This window comes from Hordeum vulgare, chromosome 2H (assembly GCF_904849725.1).
Source record: "Hordeum vulgare subsp. vulgare chromosome 2H, MorexV3_pseudomolecules_assembly, whole genome shotgun sequence".
NCBI classification, from domain to species: Eukaryota; Viridiplantae; Streptophyta; class Magnoliopsida; order Poales; family Poaceae; genus Hordeum; species Hordeum vulgare.
In genome coordinates, this window is record NC_058519.1 from 606,892,364 (window position 1) to 606,901,201 (window position 8,838).

The 8,838-nt window shown below is 43.6% G+C and overlaps 1 pseudogene; it reads right to left on the reverse strand.

Annotated features, from left to right (window-relative positions):
- Positions 1 to 2,640: 2,640 nt before the first annotated feature.
- Positions 2,641 to 3,436, reverse strand: LOC123428735 (annotated as a pseudogene).
- Positions 3,437 to 8,838: the final 5,402 nt, after the last annotated feature.

An 8,838-nucleotide genomic window follows, 5' to 3' on the forward strand; every position in this document is an offset into this window, starting at 1 on the left:
AAAAATGAGTGGGAGCATAACTTCTTAACACTTATTTTTCGGTTTCTCCTAACTTTTTTGCACGAACCTTTTATGGACATCCTTCATCTTCTTTCTCACACTTCACGGTGAATCGTAAATTTATATCGGAGTGCTCAACATAAAATGGTCTGTGGTTTCGAATGACATAGTCAGACAACCAAACCTTCATGTCATCGAAAGTGAGAAACTTCACTCCTTTCTTCAAATAAGCATTCTCGTCCTCATCCTCATCCCTTGGTTCGCTTGGATCAGGGCAAGGTGTTGGCTCAATCGTCATGTTTCTCATTTCACCGTCAACTACGGCTTTATGAGCGAGACTGAGGTCTCGAAACAAGCACGTTCTTTTTTTCAAGCCGGTCAACTCGAAGTGAATTTCGTTTTCCTCCTTCGTGAATCCATCCTCGTCCAATTCTTCCTGAGGACCTTCGTCATCTGAGTCATACCCATATAGACGCCTAAAAGGTAACTCACGATCCATATCCTTTTGCGCTATGTACGCATCCAAGTTACCAACATCAATACCATGAAACCCTTCCTCTACTTCATTCATATCAACATCATCATCACCAACATCACCATCCTCTTGAATTATTTTCTCAGTAGCAATGACATCAACTTCATTTGCTTGGCTAGTTGGTGGTTGGCTACAAGCATTAGGGCCATACAAATCAACCTTATTTTCTTGGCTAGTTGGTGGTTGGCTATAAGCATTGGAGGCATCAATCACAATTCTATCCTCAACAAAAGGCACACTTCTCCTCTCGGTCATTGGGGAAGACACAGGCCGGTTCAAGTCAATTGCAAACCGCGGAGCTTCAACCTTGGTGGCAAATAGTTCAAGTGACTTGTCTTCTGATTGGGATTTTTTTTCCTTGTACACATCCCAATGCAAGTTAGAGGTGATAGGCAAAGTTTTCAAGCGAGATTTGGCTCCAACTTCAACATCATACCTTCCTATTAACTTAACACAATCATTGGGGTCCATCCACTCTAAGACATGCCTCACTTTTGCGACAAGGTCATCATAGCTAGGACTTGTATGGAAAACAATTGCTTCCTCATCGGCGTCGGCATTGTTAGTCAAGAATGCCTCCTTGTCCATATAATGAGCATTAACAAGTCGCCCCGTCTAAAGACACCATGAATGAATTAAACACATCAATGAAAATTGTGGTTTCTCTAGATTATTTAAGATACACTAATGACATTACCCTAAACACTAATTAACCCTAAATTAAAAACTTTCTACTCATGAAGCTAATATTTATAGCTACAACAAGCTCATCCATATTACCACAAGCTATAAAACAAGCTAACCCTAAAGTACACCAAAATTATGGCAAAAAGCATGAACTAGGGTTTCTCCAACATTTCAAAAATCTGTGCAAATAACAAGATTTAAGCAAAAACAAATTGGATGAATCAAAGGAGATTACCACAAGCAACAAGGTGATGGAAAGATCCACCGAAGGAAACAACCTTTTGGAGAGGATTTGAGGGGTTGAGATTTGGAGAGAGGGGAAAATGAGAGTAGGAGGAGAAAGCTCGGGCTGGATTGGGGAGAGTGAGTGGGGTGGGTCCCACCCACTCTCTCGTGGGCTGTGTAAGTTACCCGAGCCAAACGCGAGGGTGCCTGGCGTTTGGATCTAGGGACCAAACGCCATGGCCACTGGCGTCTGGCCCTTTGCCACGTCATTTGGTCAACGGCGGGGCGGATCGAGCGGCCCCCTACCAGACGCCATGGTCCCTAGCGTCTCCCGTGCAACCCAAACGCCAGGGACGTTGGCGTCACGTAAAGAGGTCAGATTTGAAATTGTTTTCAAACGGAGGTCAAAACTGGATTTTCTTTGTCTAAAAGGTTAAAACACAAAATTTTGCCCGAGAGGTCGCTTCCCCGTCTCTGCGAGCGGCGGTGAGTGTGGGTTGTGGTGCGTAGGGTATCCCGTGTTCCTCCAGTGCTAATCTCAAGACGACATCTTAGATGCGTGTTGCTCTCTTCGTTCATTGGGTTTGACTGAATCCAATGGATTGCTAGGGGAAATAGGGAGGTATGTATACAAGGAATATCTTGGCTGGCGGTGGCGGCCACGATGTCGATAACACTTTGGGCACATTGCCCTTCACCCCCACCCCCGTGAAAACAATGTCGAGGTAGATATCCCCCTTCTCCCTCCCGTGCAACCAATTGAAACCCTCAATCCTTGGATTTGGGCGGCGACGATGCTCAGCATCATCGCCTTCTTGGAGGTACTGTTTTGGGTATGTGTGGCGGTGTGTGAGCAAATGTGTGTTTGGTGTGCTCCTAGTGGAGGCTTGTTTCATTTTCCAGTGGAGATGGACCTTCGTGGAGGTATGTTTTCCTCCATGACCCGTCGTGTTCTTCCTGTGGCCCAGTTTGTCGGGTAGGTCAACGCTCTCGATCATGGGCGACAGGGTATACAGAACCCTTTAGGGCTGTTGTGATTAATTAGCACATGTAATTAGTGGGGAATCTCCCCTTGTCCAACCGTCACGCGGTTCCGCCCGCAACAAACAGCTCTCTCCCCCGTCCACTGGAACCGACGCATCCCCTCGGATGGTCGCGTCTCCTCCCTCCGTATAAATTGCAGATTCCTGCAATCATTGAATCAAGGATTTCATTTTCCTCAAACACGTTATCAGCACTTGCCTACCAGAGAGAGCGAAAGAGAACAGAGAAGGAGAGAAGGGAAGGAGAACTCGCCGCCGGCGAGATGCCAGGCCTCGTCTCCTTTTTCCTTCGCCTCATTCACGAGGACGGTCGCCGCTACCGCCTCATAGCCCGTCGCTGCCATGGAGTAGGTGGACTTCAACGCTTCCATCGCAGGATGCAAGCCATCCGCCGCTTCGGTCGCGATGCCGCCGGACGCAGTTACCATGGCACTGGGAGGGGTGTGCGTGGAGGTTACTACGCCTCTGGACGCGGCCGCCACGTTGCCGGATGTGCCCACTGCGGTGCTCCTCGCGCCCTTAGCCCTACGCCGGTGGGGTTCGACCCCTGGCTGGTGGCCGGCCCGAGCGCCCCTGCGGCGCACGGGTCTGCAGCCGCGCGTGCCCCGCCCCCGGGTGCCCGCCTCCACCTCCTCCTCCACGGACGGCTTGGCTCGCGCCGTCGACGCCCACATGATACGTCCAAAATGCATCACTATTTTGTATCATAATTTGTCTCTATTCATTGATATATTTCACATTATGATGATGCACTTATAGTGTTTTGGCCTATTTTACACAGTTTACAACTTTCCGGTGCCGAAACAGCAGACGCAGGATTCAACGGAGAAAATAGCACGAAGAGTTACCATATCATAACATCTCCAACTACACTGAAAATTTGAGGGAAGAAGTTCCCGAACAGATCTCGAAGACAGGCCGAAGAAGGACCGGAGGAGGGCCACATGTCACCCAAGCGACCTGCTGGCGCGGGCCACCCCTAGGCCGCGCCAGGAGGCCGCTTGGGTGGTGGGTCCCGCCTCCGGTGCTCTCCTTTGGCCTATATGTTTCTCTTGACCTAAAAGTTACGGGGGATGGAAGAGTTTTCGCAGTTCTGCCGCCGCTCCGCGGTGGAAACCTACAGAGAAGAAAAGACCTTTCCGGCGGGCAGATTCCCCCCGGGGAGAAGTCCTCCCGGAAGGGGAGATCGTCCTCATCGTCATCACCATCATCACGGGCATCATTGAGATCATCAACACCATCATCACCAACACTAGCACCATCTCCACCTTCATCCCGTCTGCTTCACTATTGCAATCGGAGTTGTACCTTGCACCATTCATCTCCTCTACTCTACCGGTGTTGATTACTCCTTTGTGGTGAATGCTATTGAGTTTTGTTGGAGGATTATTGTTATGACCAGATTGTTAATCATATTTTCATCACCTCTGATCATGATCTACTTTATGTCTTGTGAGTAGTTCCATTAGTTCTTGAGGACATGGGAAAAGTCTAGATGCTAGTAGTCATATGATGTTGAAGTAATATGTGTTGATTGATATTTAAGTTATGGTGTTATTCTTCTAGTGGTTTTATGTGAACGTCGACTACATAACACTTCGCCTTTTTAAGGACCTAGGGGAATGCATCGTGTATAAAGAATGCTTATGGTGGGTTGCCGGAGTGACAGAAACCTGAACCCCACTTCGCATACTGTTGCATGAGGGAGTATTGGATCCTAAAGCTTATTGCTAAGGTTAGACTTTGCCTTAATTTCTCTCTTGTATTTGCGGATGCTTGCAAGAGGGATTAATCATAAGAGTGTACTTGCCTTAGCCTAGACGGTGCACTAGTTAAGATCCACCCACATAACACTTATCAATACAAAACATAGTACTAGACGGAATATGGCGAAAGCACTTAACTATCTCTCCCATGCGTCCTCAGGAACGCCTTAGTCTTTATAAGTTTAGTCCCTCGTCTTATCCTTTGTGTTCAAAAGGATTGGGTCACTTGCTGCACCTCGGCACCATTTACTTTACTTGCATTTATTTCGTTGTTGCTTATACTAGAAAACCCATAAAAAGTTACCTTTTAGTACTTGCAGATATTCCTTGCACAAGATCACTTGTCAATACCTTCTGCTCATCGTTGGGTTCGACACTCTTACTTATCAAAAAGGGCTACGATAGATCCCCTACACTTGTGGGTCATCAAGACCATTTTCTGGTGCCGTTGCCGAGGAGTGTAGCGCTATTGGCAAGTGAAATTGGTAAGGAAACCTTTACGCTGTACGTGTTGTTTTTGTTTTACTGTTTCCGCTTTTTGTCCCTATGGACAACTCTGCTCTCGTTGTTGCTTGTGGGGAACCGCCCCAACGCTATTGTGGTGGAGAAGCTTTCCCCACCTACTGAAATTGTGCCCTTTAAAATACCAACTGGTATTATTGATTGTGTTTTGGCTAATCGATATGCAGGAGATAGACATCCAGGTGAACACTTGCTATATCTTTCACAACTATGTTCCTTATTTAAGCTTGCAGGTATATCGATAGATTTTTTTCTGAGAAAGCTATTCTCTCTATCATTAAAAGATAAGGCTTTGGATTGGTATAGGCTTCTTGATGACTCTCATTTACTAAATTGGCAAGATCTTATGCCTCTCTTTTATACAAAGTTTTATCCTCTTCATGAAATACATCGAGACAAGAATTATATTTACAACTTTTGGCCTCGTGACGGAGAAAGCATCGCTAAAGCTTGGGGGAGATTGAAGTCCTTAATGCTCAAATGGCCCAATCATGAGTTCTCCAAAGAAATTATTCTTACAAAGTTTTATGCAAGGCTTTCTCGTCAAGATAAATAGATGTTTGATGCTTCCTCTAGTGGGGCATTCTCCAACAATAGCACTGAAGCTAAGTGGGATCTTATTGAAAGGATCCAGAAGAACACTGAAAACTGGGAGATTGATAAAGGTATTGAACCCATTATAAATTATGAGCGTGATTACATTGAGAGCTATGTGAAAACTGATTACTTCAATACCTTTTGTGCTAAGATTGGTCTTGATACCCAACTTCTAATCGATTTTTGCAAAGACTTTGCCTCTCATATTGACTCTTCTAAGAAGAAGGAGGATCAACACCATAAACCTTTTAAGGAATTACCTGTTGATATTAATGTTGTTGACCCTATCTTGCCTGCAGTTGAATATGAAAAGCCCCCTTTTCCCGCAAGGATGAGGGAGCATTCCTTTGTCACATGCATCCTGAATAAAAGTGAAAGAACGACTGATGAGCATGATAACCTGATTAAAGTCGACGCGAAGTTGCATTAGTCAAGGATCTTGTTACTAGTAATATTGAGGATTCCAATATAAATTTTTGTGCTGTTTCCGCTAACCTTGTTACAACCAAGAATAAATGCCCAATTTCAGGTACTCCAGTTGTATCTGGTAAAATAGGAGATCATAATTATTATGGGCTATGTGATTTGGGATCCAGTGCTAGTGCTATTCCTTTTTCACTTTATCAAGAGATCATGAATGAGATTCTACCATGTGAAATTGAAGAAGTCGGTGTTACTATTCATCTTGCAAACAAAGAAACTATCTCTCCTATTGGAATTGTGCGAGATGTTGAAGTTCTATGTGGAAAGGTAAAATATCCTACCGACTTTCTAGTACTTAGTTCAGTGCAAGATAGTTTTTGCCCTATTATCTTTGGTCGGCCTTTTCTCAAAACCTGTGGAGCTATTATAGATTGCAAGAAAGGAAAACTATCTGTTGAATTTAATAATGAGCCATATGAATTTAACTTTTCTAAGTTCTCGAAGCAAACTCGTGGTACTGATCTGCCTAGTAATAATAAAATTATTGAAGAGATTGCTTCTATTGCTATTCCTCCTAACGATCCTTTGCAGCAATTTATGGAAAACCACGAGAATGATATGCATATGCAGGAAATGAATGAGCTAGATGACATATTCTTGAGACAACCTGCTATCCTGAAGCACAACCTTCCGGTTGAGCCTTTGGGAATTTTATCAAAACCTAAAGGAGACCCTGTGTTTGATATTAAACCTCTTCCCAGTACGCTCAAGTATGCTTATCTAGATGAAAAGAAAGTGTATCCTATTATTATCAATTCTAACCTTTCAGGATATGAAGAAGAGCGATTATTGGAAGTCCTTCGTAAACACCGAGGTGCTATTGGCTATACCCTTGATGATCTTAAGGGGATTAGTCCATCTATTTGTCAGCATACTATCAATCTTGAGCCTAATGCTAAACCGGTTGTTGATCACCAATGATGGTTGAACCCGAAGATGAGGAATGTTGTGAGGACCGAAATCCTCAAGCTTCTAGACGTAGGTATTATCTACCCTATAGCTGATAGTAAGTGGGTAAGTCCGGTACATTGTGTTCCCAAGAAAGGAGGTACAACTGTGGTTCCTAACGATAAGAATGAACAAATACCTCAAAGAATTATTATTGGATATAGAATGTGTATTGATTACAGGAAGTTGAACAAGGCAACCAGGAAGGACCACTACCCGTTGCGGTTCATCGACCAAATGCTTGAATGGTTATGCAAAAGCACCCACTTTTGCTATCTTGATGGGTACTCTGGCTTCTCTCAAATTCATGATTAACACCGTCGATCAAGAGAAGACCACTTTTACTTTTCCCTTTGATACTTATGCTTATAGACGTATGCCTTTTGGTTTATGCAATGCTCCTGCTACTTTTCAAAGGTGTATGTCTGCTATCTTTCATGGTTTTTGTGAGGAAATTGTGGAGGTCTTCATGGACGATTTCTCCGTCTATGGAACCTCTTTTGACCATTGTCTCCACAACCTTAATAAAGTTTTGCAGAGATGTGAGGAGACGAACTTGGTACTCAACTGGGGGAAGTGCCACTTCATGGTCAATGAGGGAATTGTTCTTGGACACAAGATTTCTGAAAAAGGAATCGAGGTGGACAGGGCAAAGGTTGAAGCAATCGAGAGAATGCCTTATCCAAAGGATATCAGAGGTATTCATAGTTTCATCGGTCATGCTGGTTTCTATAGAAGATTTATTAAAGACTTTTCTAAAACTTCGAAACCCCTCACGAATCTTCTCCAGAAGGATATTCCTTTTGTGTTTGATGAAGATTGTAAGGAAGCCTTCGAAGTTCTTAAGAAAGCCTTGATAACCGCCCCTATAGTCCAACCACCTGATTGGAATTTGCCTCTTGAAATCATGTGTGATGCTAGTGATTTTGCGGTTGGAGCTGTTTTAGGACAAAGGGTTGATAAGAAATTGAATGTTATCCATTATGCTAGCAAAACCCTTGATAGTGCTCAAAATAATTACGCTACTACTGAGAAAGAATTTTTAGCGGTAGTGTTTGCTTGTGATAAGTTTAGGCCTTACATTGTTGATTCTAAAGTCATCATTCATACTGATCATGTTGCTATTAAGTATCTTATGGAAAAGAAGGATGCCAAACCAAGGCTTTTCAGATGGGTCCTTCTTCTTCAAGAATTTGATTTGCAGATTGTTGATAGGAAAGGAGCAGACAACCTTGTAGGAGACAACCTTTCCAGGATGGAGGACATACCACATGATCCTATTCCGGTCAACGATAGTTTTCCGATGAACAGTTAGCTGTTTTGCAGGTGAAATCTAATTCAGATCCATGGTATGCAGATTATGCTAACTTTATTGTTGCAAAGTTTTTGCCTCCAGGTTTAACATTCCAGTAGCGAAAGAAGTTCTTCCACGACTTGAGGTATTACTTTTGGTATGACCCACATCTTTTTAGAGAAGGTGAGGATGGAATTGTGAGGAGATGCATATCAGAGCATGAGCAGAAGGATATTTTGAGATAATGTCATAGCAGTCCTTATGAAGGACACCATGCCGGTGAGAGGACCGCACATGCGGTTCTGCAATCATGTTTTTATTGGCCTACTCTTTTTAAAGATGCTAGAAATTATGTTTTATCTTGTGATAAGTGCTAGAGAGTTGGTAATGTAGTAGGAGGAATGAGATGCCTATGAATTATTCTCTAGTCATTGAGCCTTTTGATTGGTGGGGTTTTGATTTTATGGGTCCTTTCCCTCCTTCACACAAGTACACTCACATCTTAGTAGTTGTTGATTATGTGACCAAGTGGGTTGAAGCAATCCCCACTGAAAGTGCTGATCACAAGACATCTTTGAAGATGCTCAAGGATGTAATCTTCCCTAGGTTTGGTGTACCTAGGTACCTCATGATCAACAGGGGATCACATTTTACACACGGTGCTTTTAGAAAAGCTCTAGCCAAATATGATGTTAATCATAGAATTTCTTCACCTTACCACCCTCAAATAAGTGGGCA